A 17,046-nucleotide genomic window follows, 5' to 3' on the forward strand; every position below is an offset into this window, starting at 1 on the left:
CCCTTTGGAAGCTAGAATCGGTGGATGGTACCATATATATATATATATATATATGGAGAGAGGATTATTATTGTCTGCTAAAATGTTGCAAATTTATAGACCAAGAGCTGCACTAATTTGTGAATATTCATTTCCGTTTTAATTAAACTCGTTATATTAATTACAATTTAAAATGTCTCAAAAGGATGAAAGCCAATATTCAAGCAGTAGAAAAAATATGGAGATAATGCAAAGAGAATATTTAGTGAGGGAGTTGAAACTAACAGCTTTGGCAAGGAATTAAGGGAGTTCTCGCTTTTATTTGTTATATTATCCTTCTACTATCCGGTTCACCGTATTTCAACCAATTAGAGGGCAGAGATCCAGAGAAAGATGCGCAAGCGCACAACGGACGCTTAGAGGAAAAACTTTCAAAGCGAGAACGCTAAAGCCGAGCTTTCCACTCCCCCTCTTTATACCCTCTTTGGATAAAGTGACTGGTAGCATTGCATTGCCCTTTCAAATACGAAGTCGATCGCTGTCTTTACGTCAACTTATTGAATAATAAAATTAAGTATTCGAGAGTTACATAAAATAAAACAGAAAAATCTCTTTGAAATACATTTTTCTTTACAACTATTGACGAGATTTGAAATATTTATATTTATATATAAAAAACGCATTATATAACTTATAAAATATTTAAAATATCTGAAATTCCTTATTCATTCATTACAAAGTCTAAGAATTTATTGAAGAAGATCCGAGACTGTTATTCAACGATTTTATATTTATTTATTTATTCACTTTTTGCTAGAATCCATATAGAACGTGAGAATGTTAAGCGCTTAAACTTGGCTGTAGTACCTGTACTTGCAATTCAGCTTTTTTCTCCCACTATTACCTACCATTACTCATTTATAAACAGTATGGTGGATTGTTTGGTCTTTGTGCACATCCACAATTTTATAGCTAGCAGACGCCACTAAACCAATGGCGGATGGCAAGTAGTCGTCGTTTTTAAGACTAATTAAATGCTAATTATCATATTGTAATAAGAGATCATTTATGTTAATTTTAATATTTAATTCCTCTTATATTTAGAAAAAGGTCGTTCTTTTCAGATACAATTTTATGTTACCAGGGATAGATTTAATTTTACAAGTAGGAATGGAGAACTGTTAGTATTTACTTCAGTCCGACTCATTGCCTAGTGTAGAGCCCCTCCCTCCAACACGTAACGAAAAGTTTAAATTATCTTATTGGCTCGCTTAAACTACATTTTGATGACGTTGCTGACGGGGACTGCGAAAAATACGCAATTCCTTTATACCTCTGTCGCTATGACCCGCCTCTTCTTTCATACCCCTCCGTCCCGTGGAAGGGGTTCCGTGACTTCGATGCGCGCCCACATTACTCTTTTCTCCATTCCTACTTCTAAAATTAAATCTATCCCTGATGTTACCTGAACATTTCCTTTAAAATCCGAATGAAATTATCTAGACTCAGTAGATATCTATCCAGATATGCTCTGGTTATTTATAGGTTCTTATTTTAAGTCTTGTCTCTACTCGATTTCGCCCACCTACCAATTTTTACAAGTTTCCCCTTTAAGGACTTAATTGGCTTAAAGTAACAGGCGGCTCCATTATCACCCCTAGCATGCTGGCTAATCTTCTGGACACGAATTTTACCTTGCCAAAGGCAGGAACCAATCAGACCTAATGCACTAGGTCCCATTGGTTCCTGCCTTTGGTTTAACTAGCCTTTGGCAAGCTTAGCCAACGTGAAGCAGAAAAGGCATCTTTCAGGGGCATCAACGGAGCCGCCCTTTGCTTTAAAAAGATTTAATGGACTGATTCGTAAGGTCTACTAACCTTCTTAATTGGACAAGCGAAGCAATTTAGACTTTGGCAAAAATAGGTTCAGTTCATTTAGAACTGAATATATCTCCTCTCAAGAACGTGAAATTGGAAATTTTATTCAGCGACTCGATGTCGCCAGAGCGATATTCAAGAGAGCGTTTGATAAAAGCTTTGCCTTCATACAAGTGTCAGCTTTCCTAACTTTTAAATTAAACAAGCATCTGAAAAAAAAAATTATTTTTCGTATCGACTCACAGTCAAAACTGCTTTTACCTAGGAAGCTGGAATTTTTCCGGGAAATTGCTCTTAAAGGGATATTCCCGGCTAGAATTTATCTTTTTAATCGAAATAGCGCATAAAATAATGAGTAAATCAATTGGAATCATGTTTCTATCTACAATATTAAAGAAGATTAAGCCAATATTACGTATATAATATTTCTCTTCGAGAGAAGTGTTCCACAAAGCGGGGTAAGTGTAACGTCATTCTTCCCAACATCGGAACATTTGGAGCAAGGTTACTAAACCGAATCACATACGCAATAAATAGTTCCCTCATTATTACTCTATTAGCGTTTAACTATTTGGCGAGACGCGCTTGTGGATTTTTGTTCCACCCCAAGATTAGGTTTGTGGGTTGATTGCTGGGGATTTAGTGCCAAACAATTATTGAATTCACCTTAGTTTGAAGTTTGATGAGCGGGAAAAAAAAGGGTGACCTGGGAAGAATCATGTTACATGACTAAAGTATTAAGAGGATACAGAGTGTCATCCTTCTTCTATTATCCCCTTCTGGTAATATTAACAAATAACTCCATTCCCTCCATTATATCGTTACAGGAGCGTTATAGTATCGATTAGAAATATCCATTAAATTTCTAATTTTACGATTTATTGAGTTAATCAGAAAGTAAATAACAAAACGATTCATCTCTGTCAAATTATCTTTAGGAAAACAGATAAAAGTGATTTCAAATCACGTTCTGATATTGACGCTATTAATCCATTTGCTTCGTCTCTACTTTAAACTTTTGCGAAGTTTTGAAGCTTATAAATAAGGAATTGTTAATGGGAATCTCGTACAATCCGGTGTATCACCTTAAGCCTTTTACAACTCGAAGAAAATTCGGTTTAAAAGTTTCAGGAATCTATGAGAGTAAGCAGGGAGACCAAGAAGTGATATCTAGTTTATTAGGGAGAGGTTTATGAGACTCCTAAGCATTCGAGCGCCATAGTCCCAGTCCCCCTTTCAAAATACAAGGGACGTAAAAGGAGGCCGAACTATTTCGCCTTTCCTCAGTCGAAAAATACGTCATTTTCGTCATTCAACGTTAGTTTTCAAGAACCAATGAAATGCTGATTGTAATTAAGGGCGGGGATTAACTCCGGACCTACTTTTGGATTGGAGATAAAGCTGGAAATGTGGCGAATTTTTACCTTCTCCCTAGTAAACTAGATATCGCTTCTTGCATAACTATTTCCCAAGGCGCACGCGCTTGTGGATTTTTGTCACACGTCAAGAGACAATCAAGGTTTGTGCCTGGTTGATTGCTGAGGATTTAGTACCACCAAACAGTTATAGAGTTCACCCTAGCACGGTGGGATACCCATCTGAAATTTGACGAGCTGAAGAGCAAACTAAAAGGGGTCCCTCGCCTGGGAAGAATCAAAGCGAAAAAGCGGAGCTTGAGAGCGTACATCGCTAAACCGCACCCTGCCCCTGAACTTTTCTACGAAGGCTCCCACGTCAGTGGGCTTCTCTTTCAGGCTCGCTCCGGGTCTCTCCTCACAGGAGTTCGTCAGGCGGACTTTGGCAATTTCTCCCCGGAATGCCGCCTGTGTGGCCATGTGGCCGAAGACGTCCAGCACGTCCTCATGGAGTGCCCCGCGACGCTGAGTGGCCCCTCGGCTCAACTGTGGCGTAATACCCACGCTGCCGATTCCCTGGAGGTTGTCCTGGGCTTAACCGGTGCTCCATGGGACCATCAACTGGTGGGGAGTGTGCTCTCACTATGGTTCCAGAAGAAGCAAGCGTGGAGGCGTGCCAATCTCCAAGATCCCCACGCTATATTGGACACTGGTTGTGCCGCGCCCCCCCTCCGATTAGTGTAGTTTAGTTTCGTTTATTTAATCTAATTGTATCTATTTATTTAATTAATTAATTAATCGTTCATCTGTTTGTCGCTTGCATTGTTGTATATATTTTTCTCTAGTGTAACTTTGTGTATATATTGTGTATTTTTCAAATGCCGCGCTCTCCCGACTAGGAGAGCCGCCCTGTTCTAAAGGGGTGTACCCTGCACGGCACTCTAATAAACCTGTAAACCTGTAAACCTGTTACATAACTAAAGTATTAAGACGATACAGAGTGTCATCCTTCTTCTACTATTCCCTTCTTATATGGTAAATCCCGTAGAGCTTTAAATATCTCCAGTAGTACAAATTTATTACGAATAGGTAGATCAAAGGTATGGCTTAAAAATATTATAAAGCTTAGTACCTTGATCTTTGGTGAATTTGCATAGAATTTGTAAAGAAAATACACTTAACATTATACGATAGATCTAAAGTCACTTTTATTCCCAACAGAAAATTTCTTTCGACAATTACTTATTTTTACTTGAACGAGCGCACAAAGTGATGAATATTTCAAATTGAAACTATCTCTCTAGACTCCATCTACAATATTAACGAAAATAGGAGATTTTCAGTTTCATTTCGGTAGCCTACAAGTTAGGCCTATTTGCAAGACATCTACTTCACAGAGAAGCGTAGGGCGTGGGTTTCTGTATGAAAACTTAATCGCTTCTGTCTCCTTAAATAATGTAGATGGAGAAAGGGTTTAAGTAAAAAATGCTTTTACGACCAAAATAAAAAGAAATAAAAAAATGGTTCCAACATGAAACTTTCTTTTTAAATCAGGGATAGATGTAATTGTAGAAGTAGAAATGGAGAACAGAGTAATCTGGGCGCACGCCAAAGTCCCAGACCCTCTTCCACGGGACGGAGGAGAATGAAAGAAGAGGCGGGTCATAGCAACAGAGGTAAAGAGGAATTACGTACTTTTCGCCGTCCCTCCCCGTCAGCAACGTCATAAAAACGTTTTTTAAGTCAGCCAAATCATTTAAAATTTTCATTACGTGTTGGAGGGAGGGCTCTATACTGGACTACGAGTCGGACTGAAGTAAATACTAAGTGTTCTCCATTCTTGCTTCTAAAATTAAATCTAGCCCTGTAATTTATTCGGGAATTGATCGAATTTTCTAAAGCTAACCCCAGATTATAATGGTTGGCCCTTTTCAAGTATCAAAATCACTTTAGTTTTTTGTTTTTAGTCTGCTAACACTTAGCGCATACGTTATATATGCTATTAAATGCACATTATACACATTACGTCCTTTAACCATTTAATTCAATTACTAAAACACGCATGGTTTCTATCAAATTTAGGCTTAGATAAGTTATTTTTAAACATAAAACTGTCTGTTGACTATGCCCTTTTAAGCTAATAGAATTTCTTTAAAAGTAATTCCACGTTAAGCTTACTACACAATAGCGCATTTTGAAGCGTTGCGTAGTGTATGTGTTTTACCGCGTTAATAGCATCTCCAGATGTCGCTATGACAGTAACGCGATAATTCAAACGCATATGATGGAACGCATGTGGAAGGGCAATAAGCTTGCAACACATTAGCGCGTTCTGAACCGTTGCTTAGAATATGCGTTTGAAACACTGCGCTTGCGATACTGTCATAGCGACATCTGGCGACGCTATTTACTCGGGAAAACACATAGCCTATACGGAACACTTCGAAACGTGTGTGTAGTAAGCTTTAGTCTTGGACAAACCATATTATTCTTAATTACGGCTTCCAAACTTTGAAAATTATAATTACGAGAACAAATAGCTTGGCACTTCGAAGACCTTAATGAAGGGTTGAATGGAAAGATCAAGAGACTTTTAATTGGTTCTTCTACTAATTGTAGGACCTACCCATACTGAAACATTTCAAAAATCAAATAAGCTTCAGATTTGTTCGAAAATTTAGAAGTTTCACCTCCGACCAATTGTATTGATTTCAGCTAACAAAATGACAGCGGCAAATAAATGAAATAAATTTTAAAATTTAAATCATTTATTTTCGAAAGGTTTATCTATTCATTTAAATCTAAAAATTAATAGAACAATCGTTTAAATTACTTAATCTTCTTAATTCCTCTTCATTCTTCCTTTAACTACTATTAGAAAACTTTGCTTGGGAAAATCTTATCGCTTTAAAAATCGCCTCAATAGCCTCGTTAAAATTGTAAGGGACAAATTACGACTAAGTCCCGGAAGATTCAATTGTTATTGTCAAACCATAAAAACCACATTTATCTTCTAGCTCTCTTTAATGAGTGTCATACGCCTTTATTCGGCTTTTATTTCTCGGGTTCTATTCCAATTAAAGACAAGCAAGTTGAGTTAGTAATACCAAGAAGTGATATCTAGTTTATTAGGGAGAAGGTATAAGATGCCTAAGTATTCGGCCCCATAGTCCCAGACCCCCTTTCAAAATACAGGTGGTGACGTAAAAGGAGGCCGGGCTATTTCACCTCTCCTCAGTCGGAAAATATGTAATTTTCGTCATCCGCATCGTGCTGACAAGAGTTTTCAAAAACCAATGAGATACTGGTTGTAATTTAGAGGCGGGGATTAACTCCGGACACATCTACGTTTGGACTGGAGATAAAGCTGGAAATGTTGCGAATTTATACCTTCTCCCTAATAGACCAGATATCACTTCTTCTTGGTAATACAACCTTATGAGATCTGATAATTATATAACTTCGAAATGAAGTCCTGTTGATCCAATTAATTTTGGATTGGTAACTTTGAATCCCCTTCTAACATCATGGCTAACCCCATTATATCGGATGTGCTGACTTAACCCAACATGAAACAGACGAAACTACATCCCCCCTTTTGAAATGGTCTATTATTATTATCGCAAAGAAACTCACCTTCAATAATGGTGGTGCGTTAACAACCAGAAATGGGTTTACTTCCGGTCAAACTCAAGATTTTTTGATTATGGTTAGATTTCTTTGGATTTTTTTCGGAAATAGCCTTAATTAACAGAACTTATAACGACCTTAGTGATGTTAATGTTTAACTTCCTATTAATTAAGGCAACGTTGAGCCTATTTGAAAAAGCGCTGCCTTAGGAAGTGATTTACCTTCCGACCTCATTCCAGTTTTCTTTCTGTTTCCTCTTCTTTTCTTTAATCGCGTTACACGCCATCTTTGACTTATATAATTAAGTTGGTTTTTTTTTCGTTAGAGGTGATGTAAATCAAACTTTTAACAAAATGACTAAAGGGGATTTCGTGAATTTTTTTAATTTAATAATCTCTCTGAAATTGAAAACTTAAAATCACAGAAATTTATTTTTAGAAAAAAAAAACTACTATTTAATTAAGAACGGATTCATGCTGATAAGAACATAGGGCAATAGCTTTATCCTCTGGTACCATCCTCGCATACTTGGTTGAGAAGATTCGTCTGCTAATCTGCTATGTCACGTGTCTAAAAGCATACATTTCTATAATCTATATAGTTGCTGCAGACCGTCATAGATGGCGGAATGAAGTGACGAGAACCTACACCAAGTATGCTAGGACGGGGACAGAATATCTCGTGCCCTATGTTCTTATGAGCATGAATCCGTTCTTGATTTAGTATTAAAGGTTTCAATTTGTAATTTTAAACCGGTGAGATTGAGGTGATGTTTCAATGTTTAATGAAAGATATACAGGGTTTTTAAACTTTAACTTTAAATTCATTTTGACCCAAATATCACCCTTTTATTTATTACAAACTTATCAGAAACACCCTGTGTAGGTGATCTTGCAAATCTCTCTCGGATAGCACTTTAAGTTCAAAGAATAAATTTTACTCTGAATTTGGTTGATAAACATCAAAAGGTTTTCAGCCCTTGAAATTTTTTTCCATTTAAAGTGTTCTGAACCAGATTCACGCAGCTGAGCCCAATTATTTCAAGGAATAAAATTGATTTTAAAGGCAAAACTTACAAAGTTTGAACAATTTTGCCTCTATGTATACAACAATTTAAATGCCTTGTTCAATAGCAAGCAAAACAACTAAAGTGTGCAACGTAATATGAACAGTGTGTTTTTAATAAGTCTGCCATAAATGAAGGCGGGGGTGTTCTTTGGGTGAACGATTTTGAGTCGAAAATGTTCTATGACATTTTTCCGTCCAGGCAGCTGTTTTCGAGCTAAGATTGATTGGAGTGTTTTAGGGATGACCCCTTAATTAAATTATAAATCATTGTATTTCAGTTTCTTAATTAAATTGACGACTGTGACTGTTCATATTAGTAATCTCAGCTCAAAGGCTAAGCGATACAAGGGATAGATTTAATTTTAGATGTAGGAATGGAGAACAGGGTAATGTGGGCACGCGTCAAAGTCATGGAACCCCTTCCACGGAACGGAGGGGTATGAAAAAAAAGGCGGGTCATAGCGACAGCGGTAAAAAGGAATTACGTATTTTTCACCGTCCCCGTCAGAAACGTCATCAAAATGTAGTTTAAAACTGAGCCAATAAGATAATTTAAAATTTTCGTTACGTGTTGGAAGGAGGGGGCTCTATACTGAGCTATGAGTCGGACTGAAGTAAATACTAACCGTTCTCCATTCCTACTTCTAAAATTAAATCTATCCCTGGGGTACTTTGCTTACTTTCGCGTTAGCTGATAACAGCTATGCCCCGATGCCTTTTACATCGCTGTGAATTTAGTAAAGTCAAGAAAACAGCCAGTATTGCTTGCATTTGCTGCTAACCCAACTACCTAATTCTTTAACAGCGCTGCAGTATGAAACAGAAATACGTAAGGTTATCGATTTATTGTTGTGCATAGCTTCAGGCTAGAGAAATGCAGTACGAATAATCGAAAAGGTTTTGGGCCAATGATACGGGAACTTTTTCTTATCTCGTTAGCGTTGTTCAGGAATAAAAATATAAGAGAAGTAAGGAATTTATAGATATTCCTAGGCTTAGCAATGTTCGTCTTGCAAATACATCCTAGCTGCATATGATGGAACGTGTGTGGGTATTAAGCTTACTACACATTATCGCGATTTGAAGCATATTGAGTAGCGTTGCGTTTGAAAAATCGCGCCAGAGCTTAGCTTGCGTGACGATCATAACGACATCTGGCGACGCTATTGATGTGGGAGGATAGGAATTCTGAGAGAAATAGGCGCGCTAACTGTGGAACGGCTCAGGTTGGGTGGGACGCCAGAAATGAGGGAAGAATAGTCGGACTCAATTGTAATTGGTTCGTCGAAGCCCTTCTTGACCAACTATCAATGCACCCTACGATTTCTCCCCCATTTTTGTCGTCTCAACCAAGTTGATCCGTTCCACAGTTAGCGCGCCTATTTCTTTCAAATCTTGCATCCTTCCCCATCATCCTTGTTATAGGCATCACTTCCAAACGAGATAATGTGTAGTAAGCTTTAAACTTGCGCCAACAAGTACGTCATTTTGGTTAAGTTGCATTCTAGAATCTTCTGATTCGCAATGGCTGACGAAATAAAGAGAAACAGGGGCAAAATCGAAGAGGGCTTGGGAATGAAACGTTTGAGCGCCTCCTGTGAATGAATTACGGAAGTTATTTAACAGGCTAGACTACTAGTTTATAATGTTATGCGCGGTCTTTGGCCGATAAATGAATCTTGTCTGCTTTTTGTGGGCTATAAATAGTTATTGAGCTTCCTATCTCGCCGATAAAACTGAAATTGAGCGAATTTATTGACACCAGAAAACGTATAAAAGTGACACAGAAAGCTCCGAACATAAATTAAAATGTGTTTTTACCTCTCCGAGTGACGTATGTCACGGAGAGGTTCTAATTTCGACGTGTCTGTGTGTCTGTCTGTCTGTCTGTGTGTGTGTCTGTCTGTCCGTTGTTACACCCACGTGACCGCGTTCGCAGTTTGCAAATCGGAGCAAACGTGTATTCAATTTCCAGACTGCATTTACAGTCCCGGAAATTGTATTCCACTTACAGGCTATTACTCCATTGCCTGTCTAACAACTCTGTTCATTTGTCCACCCCACATGGACACCAATCTGAACTTACTAACTTCTAAACACCACCACCTTCTCGTCTTTGTCCATTCCACATGGACACCAGTCTGTACACCTGGCTTCTAACACCACCATCTTCTGGTCTTTGTTTTTGTCCATCCCACATGGACACCAGTCTGTACACCTAGCTTCTAACACCACCATCTTCTGGTCTTTGTTTTTGTCCATCCCACATGGACACCAGTCTGTACACCTGGCTTCCAACACCACTATCTTCTGGTCTTTGTTTTTGTCCACCCCACATGGACACCAGTCTGTACACCTGGCTTCTAACACCACCATCTTCTGGTCTTTGTTTTTGTCCATCCCACATGGACACCAGTATGTACACCTGGCTTCTAACACCACCATCTTCTGGTCTTTGTTTTTGTCCATCCCACATGGACACCAGTCTGTACACCTGGCTTCTAACACCACCATCTTCTGGTCTTTGTTTTTGTCCATCCCACATGGACACCAGTCTGTACACCTGGCTTCTAACACCACCATCTTCTAGTCTTTGTTTTTGTCCATCCCACATGGACACCAGTCTGTACACCTGGCTTCTAACACCACCATCATCCTTAAGGTAAGGTTAAGACATACGCGGCGATCGGCTAGGGTTACGAGAAACGTCTAGCCTTCCAATGGAGGGGTCTTCCTCCAAGGTTCACGCAATTGCGATGTTCTTATCTACAGCTGCGATTCGAATCCTTTATATACTACCTATTTGAGTAAGTCGAAACAACAGTCATATCCTTCAATTCAAACGTCAATATTAGTCAAGTCTCTCAAGGTTGTTTAATTATTCTTTTTTAAAACGATGTAACGCTCAATAAGGCGAACAACTAACGAAGAAAATATTACATATTAATTATATTTATTTTAATATTTAAGATAATCTCTTTTCTCAATTCAAAATTAATACGGAAAGAGTTAAAAAGCAGTCTATTTTTTGTCTGTGTGTGTCCGTCCGTTATCACACTAGTATAGTGCGCCGAGTTAGCGGTTCGCTTTGTTTTGATGTGTTAAGAAATCCTACAGAACCTTAATACTCACTTTTTCCATAATATAAAGTGAATATGTGGAAATCTTTTTCGTAATTACGATGCATTTAGTACATTTGTAGCTTTAAAGCTCTGTTTCATTTTGATATTCCAAGGATGTTTTTTAATATTATTATTTGAAATGGCTGTTTATATATTACTTAAGCTATACTACATCTGTATATAGAATAATCCTTGGTTTAGGTATTTCAAGACGAAAGCTATGGCCTCGATTCTGTCGGGTAAATCAAGATTGATCCGCAATAGGCTTAGTGAACCAAAGAGTAAATAATTGAGACCTGAGGTGGAGTAAACTCTGGGTTTTGATTATCGTGTCTGTAATGAAGGGACATTAACGGTTCAGAGTGAACCGAAAGTTAAATACACGTTTAAATAATCAAATTTAGATTTTATAATAGAAGAAAGCATCATGGTAGCAATTAGATCAGTGAAAGGGCTAATCGTTATCGGATCATAGATTTGAAGTTTTCATTCTTGTTTCAAAGTTAATATAGAACGAGTATTGATACTGTTAGTTATTTAAAACAGAATTGTATATTTGATTTGCGATAAATGATAAAATGAAGTTTCAAGTGTGTGACTCTCTGAAATACGGTAGGGGGTAGAGACCATCTACTGGTCTTTGTTTTTGTCCATCCCACATGGACACCAGTCTGCACACCTGGCTTCTACTCCATCGTCATCGTTGGGTTTAAGACATTCGCGGCGATCAGCTAGGGTTACGAGAAACGTCTAGCCTCCCTAGGGTGGGTTGTCCACGATAGGTTTTCGCAATTGCGGTTGTTCTTGCTTTTAGCTGTAGTTCGACACCCTTATATACTACCTATTTGATTAAGACGAAGCAACCGGCGTATGCTTCATTTCAAACGCCAATATTAGTCAAGTCTCTCAAGAATGTTTAATTGTTCTTTTTTAAAACGATGTAACGTTTAATAAGGCGAATAACTAACGAAGAAAATGTTAAATATTAATTATATTTATTTTAATATTTAAGATAATCTTGTTTCTCAATTCAAAATTAATACTGAAAGAGTTAAAAAGCAGTCTATGTTTTTACCTCTCCGTGTGACGTAGTCCAGGAGAGGTTCTGTAACGGCCGTGTCTGTGTGTGTGTCTGTCTGTGTGTGTGTCTGTCTGTGTGTCTGTCTGTCTGTCCGTTGTTACACCCACGTGACCGCGTTCGCAGTTTGCGTATCGGAGCAAACGTGTTCGCCATTTCCGAACTGCTTTCACAGTCACGGAAATGGCTCCTCTACTTGAGTTCTCACACCACCATCTTCTGGTCTTTGTCCATCCCACACGGACACCAGTCTGTTCTTACTGGCTTCTAATCACCACCATCTTCTGCTCTTTGTCAATCCCACATTGACACCAGTCTGCACTTACACTGGCTTCTAACACCACCATCCACTGGTCTTCCGTCTATTCCACATAGACACCAATCTGTATCATTGGCTTCTACTCCATTATCATCGTTTGGTTTTAGGATATACGCGGCGATCAGCTAGGGTTACGAGAAACGTCTAGCCTCCCTAAGGTGGGATCGCCACCAAAGGTTTTCGCAATTGCGCTTTTTCCTTACTATTATAATGGAAACGAATCGTATATATACCCCAAATTTGAAAAAAGCGGGCAAGAGGGGTACCCTTAACTTTAAACGTCAATATTAGCAAAGTTTGAGAAGATAATAGGTATAACTTTATTTTAAACGATTTAACTATTATTAATGTTAATTATTGAAGATTAAAATAATTAAAAATAATTATATTTATTTAAATATTAAAGATAAACCTCTGGTGCAAAGAGAGAGATTATCATTGCCTCCTATATCTACCAAGGCCCGTGCATGCGATATATTTCCTTCATTGCCTCTTATATCTATCAAGGCCCGTGCATTGTGATATATTTCATTCATTGCCTCCTATATCTATCAAGGCCCGTGCATTGCGATATATTTTTCAAAACAACAACAAAAATGGGAAACCCCAACTCAGAAACATAATAACGTTTTCATTGGATACTTTAAGTTTATATAATCTTCTTGACACGGAGAGGTAATATTTTGGTTTTCCCAACTTGTTGTCTGTGTGTGTCCATCCGTTGTTACAGTAGTGCGCTGCGTTAGAAGTTCGTTTTGTTTTGATGTGTAAAGGAATCCTACAGAACCATAATATTCCCTTTATCCTTAATATAAAGTGAATATGTGGAAATATTTTTCGTAATTATGATGTATTTAGTACTTTTGTAGCTTTAAAGCTCTATTTCATTTTGATATTCCAAAGATTTTTTTTAATATTATTATTTAAAATGGATGTTTATATATTACTTAAGCTATACTACATCTGTTTATAGCATAATCCTTTCTAAAGTGAATACAAGCACAACGCTACTATGTTGGTCAAATGAACTTTTTTTTGTCAATAGGCCTAGTGAACCAAAAAGTAAACGCTTGGGTGTGGTTTTCGTTTCTGTAATGCAGAGACATTAACGGTTCAGAGTGAGCCGAAAGTTAAATACACTTTTAAATAATTAGGCTTAGATTATATAATCATGGTGGAAATCTGGGCCGCGTTCAGCAGAGCCCAGCGCTGTGAGCAGTGTCCTACATAACGGGATTTGGTTTTTGAATTTTGACGTCACGGTGCTTAGCGCTGAGCTAGCGCGGTCTTCAAAGGAAATAGTCGGCTCTTTGGATAACGTGACGTAAAACGCATAGTTCTCAGCTTGGCGAAAAAACCATGGAGGAATTAATACAAATAGCTCTATGGGACTGTAACAATTTAATTGGCGTGAAACCAGTTGATCACGCGAGAATTTTAAGAGATATGTTAGTTTCTAATTTTAATTATAAAAGTTGTTATCTATCTCTATAAATATGTTATGATACAATTTTTGTTAAGCCTTGGTACCTTGCACGCTTTAAATCGGATGATTTTAATGTGTACAAGTATATCATTATTGGATGTAAAATGTCGTCTGATTTACTGTATATTTGCTATGCTTTGTATACTGCTTTAATATTTCATAAACATTTCCATATCTGGGTAAATAAGTTTGTAAGTAGTCGTCTTGACTCGGAGAGGTAATATTTTGGTTTTCCCAACTTGTTATTATATTCCTTGACCCTTGTTAACGACGTTGCCATGTCCCAAGTGTCGCGACGAGCTTAGAGCATAGGTCCCCTTCTCAAAGATATTACTTTTAACAAATTATAGGGTTATATTATTCATCTTCAATATAGTGACTGACCAGTGAGTGTGATTGCGTTGAATTTCAATGTAAATCCAAGAAGCGATATCTAGTTTATTAGGGAGAAGGTATAAATTCGCAACATTTCCAGCTTTATCTCCAGTCCAAACGTAGACGTGTCCGGAGTTAATCCCCGCCGCCTCTAAATTACAACCAGCATCTCATTGGTTCTTGAAAACTCACGTCAGCGCGACGCGAATGACGAATATTACGTATTTTCCGACTGAGGAGAGGCGAAATAGTCCGGTGCCTCCTTTTACGTCCCCCCTTGTATTTTGAAAGGGGGACTGGGACTATGGCGCGCGAATACTTAGGCATCTTATACCTTCTCCCTAATAAACTAAATATCACTTCTTGGTAAAACTATATGATATTTTCTGTAAAAATAACATTCAACATCTGTGTTTCGAATAACTGTCTTGAAATATTTAAATATGTCTGTACTAGCTGTTACCCGCGGCGTCGCTCGCGTGTAATAAGAACTTCCATCAAAATGATATGAAGAATGGGTAGATTTTACTGATGACTGATATTTTTGTAGCACCCTAGGAGCGAGGGCACTCGGCGTTGCCCGTCAGCCCGTCGGGACATTTTTTATTATTTTTCACGCGGACATTATTCTATAAAGAAGGGTTTTAAGTTTTTGGCCGCCATTTAAAAAGATGGCAACAAATCGAACCCGAAAGGCCATTCAACCCGCCTATAGGTCAAAGGAAACCAGTGTACTAAATATTTGCGAAATTGTTCGAAACGCGCGGACTCTGTTGCATAGAGAAGATTTTTTACATTTCTGGTCGCCATTTTTTAAGATGGCGGCGGATGGGAAAAACCTTTCTTAGTACGCGCCTACTACTTATGAGTAACGTTTCTGCAAATTTTCAGCCTTCTAGGGCAAGCGGTTTGGGCTGGGCGTTGATTATCAGTCAGTCTGTCAGTCAGTCAGTCAGGACTTTGTTTTATATAGATATAGATTTACAGAGTTATGTTCCCCCTTGGTAAAGAAAGAACTAGATAGCATAATAAATTCAATCAATTCAAAGGCGCATTACTCATTTTTGATATCTATGTTGAAGGTCTTGCCTTTGGGTAGTCACTGAAAGTTTTCTGACTTTTCTTCTACCTCAAAAGGAAGTATAGTTCCATAAAAATCGCCAGCCATCTTGTATCTGGACAAACATTCCTCTCGCCTGTGGCTAAATCTCTCTGTAATATTTCTGAAGCTAACGCAAACATTCTTTTACTTGCCACCAAAGCTCGAATATAACTTGGCATAACCACAGGAAAGCCGTCTATGAAGTTGTACGTTTTATTTGTTTAACCGCGGCGTGTGTTTGATTGCAGTATGGTTTTTGATTAAAGTTTCATTTTTGGCAATTGGAATCTGATTGGAAGGCTCGTAAAAAAATGTTTCCGGAAGTTAATATTTTGGGACAAGTTAACCGGATACGAAACTAGTTGAAATTAACAGTTGAAGTCGAGAGAGGACACAATTCGAGGCTCCAATTTGAAATATGGCAACTTATTTTATCATAATAAATCTATATAACCTTTATATTGGATATGATGCATAAGTAAGAAATGCGTACTCGTAAAATATATTTGAACCATACTTTGGTATTGCCTTCGTCCGCTGGTATCGGAGATAGGGAGATGCCTATCCTGTAGCGTGAAAACCAATTTCCTCACTCGCATCCTTTATCCAATCTTATGGTGTTAGGAAAACGGTGATTCACTTTAAATTTAATTTGAATCCATTTTCAAGGTAGAAGAACAGTATTTACATAAAAGCTGAAAGAAACGTTTCGATAATTGTAAAACAACATAGCACTTAATAATTAGATCTTTGTCAATGATAGTACATTGTGACTAAGGACGATGAACTCAACTGTTCTTGACCTTTTTCGTGTGTAAACCCTTTTGACTCAACTTGCACCTTTTTTTATTTAGTTTTAGAGTGCTATGCTTTACCCCTTAAGCACCAAACGCTTTTATCTAGGCATCTGAATTTTTAGTTTAAAAGAATAAGGGAAACCTTTCTAGGGTCGTTTTATAAAGTATTGCAACGTCCTTGGCAGTTCTTGTTTCATGTCTCTTTTTAAAACTTTATACTTTGTACTTGAAGCAAAGCGTGGGTCCAGTGGATCCCCTACAAGGTGAATTTCCTTAGGAACTACAGTTTTGGCTTGGCGAAGGCAGGAGACATATGTGGGCGGGATTTATAAGTGCACTTATAAATACCGCCCACTAGCTTTCGACAAGCTAAACCCTGGAGTTCAGGAGGAAAGTCCATTTGTATTTCTCAAAAAAAAATCCAAAACCAACTTCATAAAATTGGATTTAAAAAGTTCACTTTAAATTAGACTTATCCTTTAATTAATGTGGTCGTTGCCACATTGCGCCAAAGCGTAGTGAGTTTTCTTTAGCCTTTTTAATCACCGTGTTTAATCAAACAGAACAAGGCAAGCTTTGAAGAAAAAATTTAATTAAAATAACACGGTTTTCAAATGAAAAATAGCTATACTGTTAAAAGGGTCGCAGGTGACGTTATTAAAGGATTTGAAAACTTTCAATTAAACTAAGGTAATCTTGGAGGTGACCTTTCATATGAAAAGGGTTTAGTTGTAAAGATGTTTGAGTACCTTAGTAAATTTTAATGTACCTCTTGGCTCTTGAAGAGGAAAAATAAAGTCAGCTCATATGTTAGAGTGAAGGAATTACTGAGTTTTTTGTAGCTAATGTTACCAGAA

The sequence above is a fragment of the Phalangium opilio genome, unplaced genomic scaffold (assembly GCF_054372755.1).
Source record: "Phalangium opilio isolate 3A_F unplaced genomic scaffold, DU_Popi_V2 ptg000217l_1, whole genome shotgun sequence".
Lineage (NCBI taxonomy): Eukaryota > Metazoa > Arthropoda > Arachnida > Opiliones > Phalangiidae > Phalangium > Phalangium opilio.